Consider the following 15,940-nt stretch of genomic DNA (forward strand, 5'->3'; position numbering starts at 1 on the left):
TATACAAGTCGCTATACAAGTCACTCATTCATAATGTGTAAAAAGGCTGTTTGATCCTGTCTTCTCTGATCCTCCCCTTCTTTCACTGTCCCCAAACCAACTTCTGATAGAATAGAGCCTTGGGGGCACTCCTGTTGGAAAATCTTTTCATCTGGAATTTGCCAGTTTTTGGTATTTGGTCAATTTGCAGTCCTTTTTGAACAGTGGTTATCATGAAAGTTTATTGAACCTTCGTTGTATCAGGACGTATTGAAAATCTTCTAGGTTATGGCCAGCTTAAAGTGGAATGAAAGTTTTTAAAATAAAAAGCATTTCTGGCAAGTAGTCATAGACGTGATGGTAGGTTATTTGGCGTCTGTCTAAATTGGCCCTAGTATATGAATGTGAGTTAGGGACCTTAGATTGTAAGCTCTTTGAGGGTAGAGACTGATGTGACTGTACAATGTATATGTAAAGCGCTGCGTAAATTGACAGCACTATACAAGTACCATAAATAATAATAATAATATTGCAGAAGAGACTGGGGTTTATTTGCTAAACCTAAAACATGCAAAATCAGGCTCACTTCTGCATAGAAACCAATCGGCTTTCGGGTTTTATTGCCAAAACTTAAAGGGGTTGTATACCCCGCTTTCACATTTTACCTAGAGGCAAGCCTATAATAAGGCTTGCCTGTAGGTGAAATGAATATCTCCTAAACCTGTACGGTTTAGGAGATATTCACCTTGCATGCAGCCACTGACGGCTCCGGCCACTCACAGCACCGGAGCTGCGAACACGGAAGAAACGCAGAGGGAACATGTTGGCTCCCTCAGTGGTGACTGGGAGGTGATGCTGGTGCTTTGTTCTAAGGTAAGTATTTCATAATGAGCCAGTATGCGGTGCATACTAGCTCATTATGCCTTTGCCTTTTTTTTGTGGGTATACAACCGCTTTAATTGAATAAGTTGAGGTTAGAAGCTGATTGGTTTTTATGCAGAAGTGAGCCTGATTTTGCACTCTCCAGCTTTAGTAAATAAACCCCATTGTATTTATCGTCTGCATTGAAAGCTGCTCTTTTGACTGGCAATAATGTGTTTTCTGAATGTATAGAGTCGTGCATGCACAGCTTTGCGTACATTGACATGTCTATGGTGCTGGGATGAATGAACTCCGATGAGTTACATCAGCTTGCCTCTCCCATCAGGTTGGCTGAAGATGTTGAACCAGAACTAAGTTGCTGGTGGAGGTAACCGAGTGACGCAGGAGACCCTCGCATTGCTTGAGAAGGGCGCTTTGGAAGGTAAGTGTGCTGTAAAGTGTAAATATGTTGTGCATAGTTGCACATTATGGCAAAAAACCCTGGGCACTGGTAGCAGAGTTTAATGCTGAAGTTTAGATGAGGATTTTTCCTTTTTTGCACAATTACATTGGTCCATCTTGGACTAATGTAAGTATGCGTATGCAATTTCTGTGAGAACCCTGTGGAAGCTGATATTCACTGTAGTGGGCACCACAGATTCTAGAGTGATTGCCGCTATTTTCCGAGTTCCATGTCAAGCGGCTGCCTGCTGCATAGTGAACACGGGGAGTTGCTCGCTTGGCACAAGCGCCATTTAGAGAACACTGCATTTTTTTCAATGAATGCAAAGCATTCTCTGATTGAACAAGGTTGAGAGATGGGTCAGTGACTTGATTGGCTTCACCTCGTCCAATCATAAAACACCTTGCATTCATTGAAAAATGTGTTCCTGTACCATTTAGAGAACACTGCATTTTTTTAATGAATGCAAAGCATTCTCTGATTTGACCAGGTTAAGAGATGGGTCAGTGATGTGACTGGCTTTACTGCGTCCCTGTGCGATTCTCATGGGATCCATGTGCAGTGCAAATGAATGGGCTGAAATGGTACTGGAACCGCACCAAAAGTAGTGCGCGCATTACTTTAAAATACATACAGCAACTGGACGTGGCAATCTGGTGCAGGCAAACGCACTGCATTTTTAAATGTGGTGCGGGTTTACCGCCCATGTTCTGGTGTGAGCTGGCCCTAGAACTTTTGGCACATATACGTTCTGTGTTACCTAGCAAATAATGTCAACATTAAAGCATTTATGAAATCTAGACAGGTATAACGTTAGATTAAAATGCTTAATATTGCCTGTGGCATTTGTTCCTATTTGAGATGTTTTTTGATTGCAACAATTTGGATCAATTTATGTTTTGTGCCGTATACCATGGGAACATGTACAAAACAATCCTACCTACACAAATGTGACTAAACTGAGTCTAAGCCCAACTCTGGGCAAACATCTCACCAGTATTACAGCAGTTATACGTTTCATTGGCAGAAGGAAAAAACAAACATTATGTTGGCTTAATTCTACAGCTGTCATAACTGTTCTTTTACATGCGGGTTGAAGAACCGATCCAGCTGTACATTCGACCTTGGATGTATGAAAACGCAGCCCCATACTCCTCAGACTCCCTGCAGGAAAGTAGGATGGAGATGGGACCAGAGCGCTGGGATCTATGAGACTGCCATTACTAAAGGGGGCACAGTATAACCGCGGAAACATTTTTATAAGGTCCTCTCTTCTGTCTCCTCCTCCATACCAGTTTTTTTTTTTTTAAGTCAAGGACACGTTAGGAATGTTTTTTTTTATTTTTTTTTTTGAGGTGCTAGGCAAACTAGAGTTCCTAATTTTAAGTGGAAACAAAAGGATGCTTATTCACCTTTCCTGCAAACAGTCCCCATCTCTCGCCATCTTTATTGTCTGGCACCAGGCACATCTACAGGCCGACTCCTGTAGATGTGCAGCAGCCAGTCATTCCAGCACACAGGGTTCAGCCTGGCACTGTAAGCTGATCTGTGCATGCGCAGCTCCGTTCACGTGCCAGAGATCGCTGCAAGCAGGCAGCTAAGTGCATAATGTTATAGAAGCGCCATTGAATGTCTCTTCTGTAATAATAGCCTGCCTCCTTTCTGTCTGTCCTAAAGACTTCAGCTCCACTTTAAGTTAGAGCAACCTTTCTAACAATTAATTTCTAATAATTAACTACATTGTACTTGAATATTATTGCTTTGATGAAATACTACTCCTTTTTTTTAATTATTTTTTTTATTATAGGATATTTTTAGTCAAGATAGTAAATGGGTGTTTTCTGTTGGTAAAATGCCAGCTTCTCAGGTGACTGTAATAATTTGAGGTTTCCTGTAGGAGGTTGGAACACCCAAAAGAATAAACAATGACATGTATGTATAAAAAATATGCTACCAAGCAAATGTCTTGCCCATACAACCAGAGTCATTGTTTCATTTTGTAGTTGGCAGTGGAAACAAATTGGTTGTTGTGTGGAGACCTCTTATGCGTGGTACACACAATGAGATTACTGGTCGAATGAATGTCCGTTTTCTTTTTTTTGTTTTGTTTTGTTTTTTGCAAGCTTTTTTGCAAGCTTATCTCAAATCGACAGAATAAAAATTTGTTATGTCATTTGTTGTGCATTGTGTAATACATTTATATTGCATTTTCGAATGACAGCTGTACTGATTACACGAATATTGTACGATCGGGCATTCTATGAATTTTTTTTTTTTTTCGTGTATGTCTGATCAAATAACGTTGGATGAACTGTCCTGATTGGCTCTCGAAAGCTCTGTACTAACGATCAGATTATCATATGATCGCTTTGAAATCCTGTATTTTTCATATGATTTTGTGATCGTGTGTACCAAGCAGTTTAATCTCCCTTTTTTGTAGATTTTTTTTTTTTTTTTCTGGTTTTCCATAGCATGCCTGAAAAAAGTTCAATTGGTGTTTAGGACTGTAAACTAAAGCAAGTGCTGGTCAAAAAGCACAGTGTACAAGGTATTCTATGGGGGCTCCAGGCTCCCAAGTATGGTGCATCCAAAATGCAGCATGCATTAGTGTAGGAGCACAATACTAAACACATTGCAGAACTCAATAGGAGTTAAAAGATGCATGAATCACAGATTTTACCCACATGAACATACAGCTAATGCTAAATAGGCCTCTCAGCTTTGTGGCTTGCTCACAGCCCCCTTATCCTGCATTTTTCATTGCCAACATTTTTTTTATATGATCTCCAGAGACGATGCCCACTATTTCTCATGCAGCCATTTAGTTGAATGAAAAAAAAGATCCAATTCTCTCATTCACGCATTTGAGGTGGATGGGGAATCACTCCTGCTGTGCCATTGTGTTCTGATGGTGGGCAGCCTTCCCCCCGATCAGAATACACTGATTAGAGCTGCCAGCTAAAGTGGGTTCAGTGACGCTGATCGCGTGGAATTTTTCCAACAAGCTGGTTATAGAGAAGTGTATCAGTAGTTCGACTTGTGTACAACAAGCCTGCCCATACACGGATCGAAATTGGCTGGTGCCTGCTGAACTGGCCAAATTTGAGTCCATGTGTGGCTGGCTTTAGAGTACTGGTTACAAAGTGTCGAACCTGGACAAGTCTAGCCAGCCAGAAACTGCTTTTGGCCTGATCATATGATAATCTGATTGTTAGTACACTGCTTTCGAGAGCTGATCATGGCGGTTCATTCAACAATATCCAAAGAGACAAGCACGAAAACTTTTCTCGTGCGATACCAAATTGTACAATTTTCGTTTAATCAGTACAGTATTCGTTTTTATACATAATTTTATATAGCACCAACACTTTGTGCAGTCCTTTTCAGTCCTTAACCACTTTCCGCCCACCATGTAGCAATATGGTATGCGCAAAGTGGTTCTGTTATCATGACTGGGCGTGATCAGGATAACAAGCAGGCGCGCGCAGCGCGGCAATTGTTGATATGGTGTCTGACAGAGATGCCAATCGGTAAAGACTGACAGTGCCTCCTCATCAGTGCCACCTATGAGTGCCCATCAATGTAGCATATCGGTGCCACCTCAACAGTGCCCGTCAGTGCAGCCTCATCAGCACCCATCAGTGAAGGAGAAAAATTACTTATTTACAAAATTTTATAACAAAAACTTTTATTTTTCAATATATTTTATTTTTTATTTAGCAAAAGTGATGAAATACCACCAAAAGAAAGCGCTATTTTTGGGAACAAAATGTTAAAAATGTTGTTTGGGTACAGTGTTGCATGACCGCATAATTGTCATTTAAAATTGCGACAGCGCTGAAAGCTGAAAATGATCCTGGGCAGGAAGGGGGGAAAGTGCCCTGTATTGAAGTAGTGGTTAAATAACAAGTTTGGCCCGTGTACACTCACATGTGTCACTGTTACATATATCGCCATTGAAATGTCCATGGGCAGAATGTGACATAAAGAACAAATATCTAGGCTGGTGATGACAGCTTTTGATAACCTGGGCCCGATAACGCATATGTAGTGAGAGGGACACTACAGGAATGTTAGATCAATTTTTTATTTTGTGTCCTCACACATTTTATCCAGCATCATCTGAATGTGAAGTTGTTTACAGTGGTGGGGGAAACGGTTTAGCAATGAATACACGTCTTTTATTGCACAAATTATATAACCCTGTTTATTTCAGGCTGGGATTTTGGATGTAGTAGGCAGTTTAAAAAAAAGGAAAGAAAAAAAAAAAAAGAAAGAAAAGGAAAACCCTCCATTTGCTATGGGAGTTTGGAATATAGGAACATTAAATACAAGTTGTATGCTGCGTACGCACGATCGGAATTCTCGTCGGAAAAAGCTCTGATGGTTTCGGCTCAAATTGTCTTGCCTACACACAGTCACACCAAATTCCGATCGTTTATAACGCGATGACGTACAACTTGTACGACGGAACTAGAAAAAGGAAGTTCAATAGCCAGTAGCCAATAGTTTCTGTCTCGTAGTTGAATCTGAGCATGCGTGATTTTTGGCGTGTCGGAATTACCGATAGAAAGTTTTTCCGTCTGGAAAATTGAGAACATGCTATCAATTTTTGACTGGTGGAAATTCGGACAGCTAAATTCTGATGGAACATACCACAGGTCGCATTTTCCGATGAAAAGTTCTCATCGGGCCTTTTCTGGCCGGAATTCCGATCGTGTGTACGCAGCATACACTTATTCTTTGTAAACGCAGTTTGCATCATGCCTTGGGCGTTTTATTAATATTCTTATTATTTTAGCTTTTCTTTTGCAACTGTCTATGTTGTAGACTAGAGCAGTGGTTAGTGTCATGAACGGGTAATATTTTCTGTATAGCCACTATAATACTCCATGCTGACATCCCAGCTTGTATAGAATAGAGATAAGCCTTGTAAATTACAGAGCACATTTATTGCCTCCCAGCTCTATTAAACCATCACTGGCAGATGTCTTCATTAAAACATTCTATAGGACCCGGAGGTCAGACTTCGTCTCATAGCATTATAGTAAGTGATTGAATTCCGAAAATGTACATAGAAGAACATACACTAGAGAAATCCATTTCTGATTTGTCAGCTGCCTGCATTGCAGCGTAGGTCGTGATTACATTTCAACTGCCACCTTATTAATCGCATAGTTTTTAAATTGCTTTATTTAATAAACATATCATAATCATCATGATAGTCTGCAGATCTGTTTTGCTTTTAGTGTTTGCATTGTTTTGCATGTTTCTACGTTGATATTGGATTACTTTTCTTTTACTAGATTTTACTGTAGATTTAAAATGGTATTTGAGAAATAAGGGGAATGCAAGAATGCGGAGTTTTAGGCTCCGTTCACACTGTAGCGATACGGGAAGCCTGCGAATCCACTGCGGGTTCCCGCATTGCATGTCTCCCGGCAGCAGTTCACACTACCCTATGCGAACTGCTGGGAGTGTCAATTAAAAGTTAATGACACCTCCCAAATCAGTTTGCATATTGCACTGCAAATTCTGACAAGAATCGGATTGCATCGGTGTGCACATATTCATGTGATCCGATTCTGTTGCGGACCAAATAAAGGGTCCTGAGTTTGGTCCGAATGTGATGCAAATTCAGCCATACTATCTGGCTGAAATCGCATTGCATGTGATTTGCACTGCAATGCGAATCACATGCGATGTCGGACATCGCACCAGTGGGAACCGGCCCTTGGGGAACCTAGTTGTCTATGTATAGGGATTAGTAGTTAGTAAGGTTGAATAAAGACACCAGTCCATCCAGCTCAACCTGAGTGAGTGTCTACAATTGTCCCTATCCCTGTACATTGCACACTCACATCAGTCCCTACCCTCAGGCCGGGTTCACACCGCTGCGATGCGGGAACGCCGCGAATCCGCGGCGTTTTCCCGCATCGCATTACTCCCGCCGGCAGTTCACACTGCCCTATGCGGACGGCTGGGAGTGTCAATGATATGTTAATGACACCCCCAGATCCGTCCGCATATTGCAGTGCGATCTGCCGACTCGCACAGGAATCGGATCGCATGGTGTGAACCCCCATGCGATCCGATTCTGTTGCGGACCAAAAAAAGGGTCCCGTGCGAGTTTGCTGCGGGAGCGATGCGAATTCAGCCATACTATCTGTATGGCTGTACTCGCATCGCTACGGAGATCGGATGTGATTTGCGGTGCGAATCACATCCGGATCTCCCCCCGCAGCAGTGTGAACCCAGCCTCAAGGAGCCGATCCAAGGTCCCCATTCATATACTAGGGCCAATTTTGGACAGAAGCCAATTAACCTACCAGCATGTCTTTGGAGTGTTGGAGGAAACAGGAGTACACGGAGGAAACCCACACAGGCATAGGGAGAATATGCAAACTCCAGGCAGGTAGTGTCGTGGTTGGGATTCGACCAGCGAACCTTCTTACTGCTAGGCGAGAGTGCTACCCTCTACACCACTTTGCTGCCCGCCTGTGTCACTACAATGTTTACACCCCTTTATCCAAGCCCAAACTAAACTTAATTGGTAAAGACCTTAAAGTGGTTTTAAAGGCAAGTCATTTTTTACCTTTTAATGCAATTCCTGCATTAAAGGGGTTGTAAAGGTAAATATTTTTTTGCATTAAGGTGAAAAAACATCTGACAGTGCCAGCCCCCCTCGTTTTACTTACCTGACGCTCCCCCCGACGTCCTCTTTGCTGCTCAGCCTGGCCGCTAATTAGCTAGAGTGGATGGATTGAAAGCAGCGCAGCCATTGGCTCGCACTGCTGTCAATCGCATCCAATGACGTAGCGCGCCAGGGGACAGGGCCGAGTGCTACAGCGAGCGGCTATAGCCGCCGGCTGTATCACGGAAGCACGCCCGCAAGTGCTTCTCACCATGCGAGGGAGCTTGCGTGAACGTGAGAAGTACTAGCAGGAGGAAGCCGAGACAGCCGCCGAGGGACTCCAGAAGACCAGGTTCGGGGCCACTCTGTGCAAAACGAGCTGCACAGTGGAGGTAAGTAAAAAATGTTTTATTTTAAAAAAAAATTTAAATTTACTTTACAACCCCTTTAAGATTAAAAAAGTGTCCCAGTTGCAGTATCCCCCTATCACCCCTCTAAATACTTATCGGAGTCCTCAGTCAGTCAAGTGCTGTTCCTGTCTATAGCTGCTCTCACAGGACAGAGAGGCTACAGTGGGATCCATTGGCTTCTGCCACTGTCAATCTAATCCTGTGAGCAGAGAGCAGGGGGAGGGCCAAGCAATGCTGTGAATGTCTATAGACACAAGCAGCCCAGCTCTGGAACGAGTTTACACTTCTGCCTCCTATAACATCAGCTTGCTGTGGTGGCAGACACAGAAGAGGTGGAGCCAAAAACCATGTCGGGGGACCCCAGAAAAGGTGGCGAGGGGCCACTTGCAAAAAGCAGGCAAGTGTACCATGTTTATTTTTAGACAAAACAAAAATTAACCCTTACAACCGCTTTTGAATGTATCCTGTGATCAAAATGTAAAATCATATATTCATTTACACATTGTATTATAATTTATTTCTAGCTTACTCTAACTAATTGGATTGACCTTAACCACTTTCAGACCGGACCATTTTGCTGGTAAATGACCAGAGGTCTTTTTACAATTTGGCACTGCGCTGCTTTAACTGGTAATTGCGCGGTCATGCAATGTTGTACCCAAACAAAATTTGCGTCCTTTTCTTCCCACAAATAGAGCTTTCTCTTGATGGTATTTGATTGCCTCTGCGATTTTTATTTTTTGCGATATAAATGGAAAAAGACCGCAAATTTTGAAAAAAAATGATATTTTCTACTTTTTGTTGTTAGAAAAATCCAATAAACTCAATTTTAGTCATACATTTAGGCCAAAATGTATTCAGCCACATGTCTTTGGTAAAAAAAAAGTCAATAACTGTATATTTATTGGTTTGCGCAAAAGTTGCCACATCTACAAACTAAGGTACGTTTTCTGGAATTTACGCAGCTTTTAGTTTACGACTGCCTATCTCATTTCTTGAGGTGCTAAAATGGCAGGGCAGTACAAAACCCCCCCCAAATGACCCCATTTTGGAAAGTAGACCCCCTAAGGAAATTGATAAGTGGCATGTTGAGCCCATTGAATATTTTATTTTTTTGCCTCAAGCGATTGAATAATGACAAAAAAAATTTTTTATTTTTTTTTACACAAAGTTGTCACTAAATGATATATTGCTCACACATGCTATGGGCATATGTGAAATGACACCCCAAAATAAATTCTGCTGCTTCTCCTGAGTACGGGGATACCACATGTGTGGGATTTTTTGGGAGCCTAGCCGCGTACGGGGCCCCGAAAGCCAAGAACCACCTTCAGGTTTTCTAAGGGCGTAAATATTTGACTTCACTCCTCACTACCTATTACAGTTTTGAAGGCCATAAAATGCCAAGATGGCACAAAACCCCCACAAATGACCCCATTTTAGAAAGTAGACACCCCAAGCTATTTGCTGAGAGGCATGTTGAGTCCATGGAATATTTTATATTTTGCCACAAGTAGCGGGAAAATTACAAACTTTAATTTTTTTTTATTTTTTTTTCACAAAGTTGTCACTAAATGATATATTGCTCACGCATGCCATGGGCATATGTGAAATGACACCCCAAAATAAATTCTGCTGCTTCTCCTGAGTACGGAGATACCACATATGTGGGACTTTTTGGGAGCCTAGCCGCGTACGGGGCCCCGAAAACCAAGCACCGCCTTCAGGCTTTCTAAGGGCGTTACAGTTTTGAAGGCCATAAAATGCCAAGATGGCACAAACGCCCCCCAAATGACCCCATTTTGGAAAGTAGACACCCCTAAATTTAGGGGTACACTAGTGAGACTAGGTAATAAATGGCGGGTGCCCTGAAACTATAAAAAAATAACTAACCAACCAGCGTCACCTGTAACCGTTATATGGTGATCACTGGTGAAAGGGTTAACTAGGGGGCAATCAGGGGGCTTTATGCGGTAGTATATGGGGGTCCCTGGCGCTATAAAAAGCTGCGGCGAACCTAAATACCTACCTGCCTAACTAGCGTCACCTGTGACACTAATACAGCGATCAGAAAAACGATCGCTTATTAGGCTGGGTTCACACTGGAGCGATGCAGGAACGCCACAAATCCGCGGCGGGTTCCCTCATCGCATGCCTCCCGGCGGCAGTTCACACTGCCCTATGCGAACTGCTGGGAGTGTCAGTGAAATGTTAATGACACCCCCAGATCAGTTCGCATATCGCAGTGCGATCTGCAAACTCGGATCGCATGGTGTGAACACCCATGCGATCCGATTCTGCTGCGGACCAAAAAAAGGGTCCCGTGCGAGTTTGCGGCGGGTGCGACACGAATTCAGCCATACTATCTGTATGGCTGAACTCGAATCGCAAAGAGATCGGATGTGATTTGCACTGCAGTGCGATGCGAATCACATCCGTTCTCAAACCGCTGCAATGGGAACCCAGCCTTAGTGACACTGGCGACGGGGGGTGATCACGGGGTTAAACCTTTATTGGGGGGGTTAGGGGGGTACCTTAGAACTAAAGGGGGCTAACCCTAACTGCCCTAACAGTTATTACAGTCACAAATGACACCAATGCAAAAAAAAATAAAAAAATGCAATTGGTGTCACTGTGACTGGGGGGGGGCAGGGGTAATTGGGGGGGTGATCGGGGGGTAAAGGGGGGGGTGTGAGTGTGCCTGGCATGTTCTACTGTACGTGTGGTGTGTTGGTGCAACTCACCGATCCTCTCTCCTCGGTGCCGGAACGAAAAATACCGACACGGAGGAGAGATTACATCACTTCCTCTCCTGTGAGGAGAGGAAGTGATGTCACGGAGCATTTCTATTCGTCGGGAGCGATCGCGAGGGGGTGGCCATGAATGAATGGCCGCCCCCTCATCCCGGATCGCTCCCGAACGAATGCCGACCGCCGCAGGCACCGGGGGGGGGCCCCGATCGGGCCCCCCACCCGCGGGAAGGCAGGGACTTCTATATACGCCCATATGCCTGCCCGTGCCATTCTGCCGACGTATATCGTCGTGCGGCGGTCGGCAAGTGGTTAAAGTGATACTAAAGATAGGCTAGTGTTAGACTATTGGTGGCTATAGATGCAGGGATTTTAGTTTTCGCCTGGACTTTTACTTTAAGTATTATTATATAAACGATCTGTTTACCTAAACTCTATTCCCCCCAAGTTTCCACTTGAGTTAATGAAGAAGTATTCTTAAAGTGGATGTAAACCCAAAAATGTTTTATTTATTTATTTTGATGTCATAATGTAGAGTATAAGATTTCCTATCATTTGAGCCCAGTCTTGCCACAAAGAGTTAATGCGGCTCAGAGCAATCCTCTTTTATTGTTCAGTGAGATAAATCTTGACAAACTTTGTCAAATCCTCCCCCTTGCTGTGAGTGACAGGTGATTTACATATCTTGTGCACTAGCCTAAGAGACAAGCATTATTTTTTAATTCCCTCCCACTCCTTTCTTCTGCTGCTCTGCAAGGATTGGATGTTGCACACCTCAGCATAATTGGGCATGCTGAAGTCATGTGGTTAATTTACTGTCTTTTCACTGGATGTTAGTGATCATAGCAGAAGTTCAGTGTAAGAAACACACAGGAGAAAATGCATATTGACAAGGGGAGTGTAGAGGTGGGCAGGGAGTCTACTGACATCACGACTCCACCCACCGAGCTCCAGAAAACAGACCCACCCACAGAATCTGCAGTTTTTCGGGTCTCATAGCAGACAGAGGGGAGACATTTGATAGGTAAAGATACATGCAGGAGGCATGTATATCCTTCTAGATAACCCCTGTGGCTGTAGTTTAGAAAGGATGACATTGGGTTAAATCCACTTCAAGGCACCATTCACACCCGAGCATAGCATTTTCAGGCAGAAAAGCGCACGATTTTACCGCAACTTTGTGGCTTTTTTGCAGGGTTTTTATTGCGATTTTGCAGCGTTTTTACCGTGTTCTGCCACAATTTTGTGCAGGGCAAAAGGTCCCCAATGTAAAAAGAAGAAAAACGCCCAAATCTGCAAAAAAGGGTCCAGAACTTGTTTGAGCTTCAGGCGACTTGGAGTGGAGATGTGAACCATCTCCATTGAGAATAATAGATTTATTTCCTCTCCAGCGTTTTGTAGCTTCAGGCTTCAAGCTACAAAATGCTCAGGTGTGAATGGGGCCTTAAAGCTGCATTATAGCAATGGAATTTATAACATTGTATTGACCCAGCTTGGACAAATGTAAGTAAGCACATGCCCTATCTGTGGGAACCCTATGGGGAAGCGAATAATCACTGTAGTAGACACTGCTACTACAGTGTTAGTTGCTGTCTTTACCGGTCCTCTGCCATTCACAGAACACCTTGTGTGTTTCTCAGTGAATGCAATCTATTCTCTGATTGGACAAGGTGGAAATCGTGACATCGTCATACCTCTCCAGCTCATCCTTTTCATTGAAAAAAAATGCAAGGCTTTCTGTGTATGGCATCTGTGCTCACTATGCAGCCGGGTAGCTGTTCAGCACGGAACCTGGAAGACCGTGGCGATCACTTTAGAAGTAGCGATGCCAACTACAGTGATTATCTGCTTTCATAGGGATTCCACAGGTAGGGCGTGTGTATAATTATATTGATCCAAGCTGGACCAATATAATTATGCTCTAAAATCCATACCTGGAATTCAGCTTCATGCTTATCACATTCACGCTTCCCTTTGTAATAAAATAATAAAAGGGTAATGTTTTACCGTTTTTCATGAATCCTTTTTCTCTTTAGACAGGTTTGTTGCATAATTTGCTGATTACACTATAAAATTGCTTATTGCCATCTTAGCAGACAAGTGACCTTGCACTTAATGTCTGCATTGCCCTGCTAGTGAAATGTCTGCTCTTTTCCGCTATATAGACTTCAGCAGCTATTAAAGAGCCAAGTTCATTTATACCAATCCCTGCCAAAAGTCTCTTTAATATGCCTTAAAATGCTGAAAAATGTATGACATCAGTAACACTGCCAGGCCCTAGAACATTCTTGAAACAGGTTTTTTTTTTTTTTTTGTTTTTTTTTTCAGTGTCCGATCCCATTACATGTTCTTGGCAGCGGCACACTTTCATTTTGGGCAGGGGAAATGAACGAGTGATCACAGGGGTTTCCATTGCAGACATGCTGTTATATTTCAGTATAATCACAGTGTCACTCAAGAAAAGATTTCTACAAGTAACTGGACACGATTACTTTCCTCTTCCCCGTGCTGCTAGTTACTTTCTTGAAAACACAAGCACATTGAAAAATCTATTTTATCCATTTGTTGGAATGATTGGTACATGTTGTATGCTTCCGATACAGCAAGGCGTATTTACATTGGTGCAATATGGCCTTGGCCAGTTTACATTATGATTCTGGGGCTTTAACCACCTGCCAACCTGCTCACGCCGATATACGTCGGTAGAATGTCTTTCCTGCGCCAGTTTGCAGACTTACTTACAGTAAGTCAGTTCGTAAAAGCATGATAGCGGGCATGTGCCTGTGGGTCCTGTGGACTCTTTGTCCGCCGGCGGCTCGCGATCGTGGAGAGGACAGGTAGAACGGGGAACTGCCTATGTAAACAAGGCATTTCCCTGTTCTGCCTAGTGACATGACGGGGATCTGCTGTTCCCAGTGATCTCTGTCGTGTTTCAGTAAGCCCATCCCTCCTACAGTTAGAACACGCTGAGGTAACACACTTAACCCTTTGATCGTTCCTAGTGTTAACCCCTTCCCTGCCAGTGTCATTTTTTCATTGATCCGTGCATTTTTATAGCACTGATCAATGCAATAATGTCACTGGTCCCCAAAAAGTGTAATTTGGGGTTAGATTTGTCTGCCGCAATGTCACAGTCCCACTAAAAATCGCAGATCGTTGCCTTTACCAGTAAAAACAATAAAAAAAATCTCTAAATCGATCCCATAGTTTCATTCTGCCATTAGCACAGTCAGTGTAGATGGGGGGGGCTTCTCTCCGCAGCGTTATTGTGTTCTGCCGGTGGGGAGCCTTCCCCGCTGGCAAAACTCAATTACAGCTGGTGGCTAAAGCTGCCGGCAGTAATTGCTTGCAAAAAATCCAACAGGCTGGTAGTACTGAAGTAGATTGATGGAGCCACTTCAGGAAAAGCAGCCTGCCCATAGATGAATTGAATCTCAGTCGGTCCCTGCTGAACCGGCCAAGGTTCAATCCATCCATGGCCTGCTTAAGACTGTTGTTGGGACTGGAGCGTCCAGCCCCAGCAGACTCAGCGCTGTCATTCCAGTGACACTCTCTATAATATTTCCCTTAATTTCTCCCAGCATTTATACATAAAAGGTTATATACAGAAGTAAAAGGGATAAGCAGAGAATCTGGGCCAGACTGTAAATAGACTCTCCCAGAAGAGGAGAACTCTAGTGCAAGTGAATAAAACAATATACAGGATATGTAAAGAAAAATGCTGCAAGTATGCATTTGAAACCTTTCGATTTTTTTTTTTTTTTTTTTTTTTGGTCTCTTTAACAGTATAGTTGGCCAAATGTGGCTTTTTTTGTAAACGTTGCCAGGGTAAAAACACAAGTGTTAAAGCAGAGCTCCACCCGAAAGGTGTGTTAATCCAATTGCACAGATATCGCATGTGAGCGACACCACAGTGCGGGTGCGAATCACATGCAATGTCTGTGTTCGCTATAGTGTGAACTGCTCAAGGTACAGCTATAAGCAGACAGTGTAGGGTTGATTTACTAACATTTCAAAGTGCAAAATCTAGTGCAGTTTTTTATAGAAACCAATTGGCTTCCAGGTTTTTTTTTTTTTTTTTTTTTTTTTTTTTGTTCAAAGCTTAATTGTACAAACTCAAGTTAGAAGTTGATTGACTACCATGCACAGTTGCACCAGATTTTGCACTCTCCCATTTGAGGAAATCGCCCCCTGTGTGTCCAGCTCTGTTCACCCATCCTTGCAAACCTGTAAAAATCGAAGCTGAGGGTGAGTCTGTACACTCGCCCAAAAACGGGCACAGCGCCACACTGCATGGCTTTTTTGCCCTGTATGGGCCAGTTTGCCCGATTTTTGAATGAGCCCTAAATGATGTTTTTTTGCATGGATGTTTTACAACCACAAAAATGTTCTGCGCATCTTTAATTTTTATTTTTTTATTTTGTACTAAAGATGGATTCCTTTTTCCCCTTTGTTTAAAACCAAGGCAGTATTGTAAAAAGAGTGTTTAAATGATAAATGTTAATGCAATGCAAGCATCCATTAAAGAAGCCTAAAAGTAAACAATGCACATGGGTGGCCACGCTGCATAATGAGAAATGCTATAGTTTGTGTAAGCAAAACACACATTTTAAAGATGAATAGTAAAAAAAAAAAAATCCCAAACATAAACTATCCATAAGGTGCTGTACTTTCTATGTGCATCTTGTTAGCGTTACCATCAGGGTCCCTATGCCTTAAGCTAGTTACATGTGTTATGTTGGCCATAGATGGGTGTTTTTTGTTTTTGTTTTTTTATGAAGAAAATTACCCAGACCCCCCCCCCCCCCCCCCCCATCAACGCATTCTATGTGGAAGGGGGAAC

General features: G+C 42.9%; 1 protein-coding gene across 4 annotated transcripts in view; it reads left to right on the plus strand.

Annotated features, from left to right (window-relative positions):
• The window catches only part of CDC42SE2 (CDC42 small effector 2), a 160,544-nt gene that overhangs the window by 32,176 nt on the left and 112,428 nt on the right, over window positions 1–15,940 (plus strand). For 2 of the 4 annotated variants that reach the window (XM_077469777.1, XM_077469769.1), the window contains exon 2: window positions 1,187–1,282. The exons of the other annotated variants lie outside the window; for them this stretch is intronic. The gene's annotated coding sequence lies outside the window, so the exon portion shown is untranslated. The remainder of the gene's footprint in view (window positions 1–1,186; window positions 1,283–15,940) is intronic. 4 annotated transcript variants of the gene reach the window in all.

The sequence above is a fragment of the Lithobates pipiens genome, unplaced genomic scaffold (assembly GCF_037356315.1).
Source record: "Lithobates pipiens isolate NorthernLeopardFrog02 unplaced genomic scaffold, aLitPip1_a1.2 Scaffold_11, whole genome shotgun sequence".
NCBI lineage: Eukaryota > Metazoa > Chordata > Amphibia > Anura > Ranidae > Lithobates > Lithobates pipiens.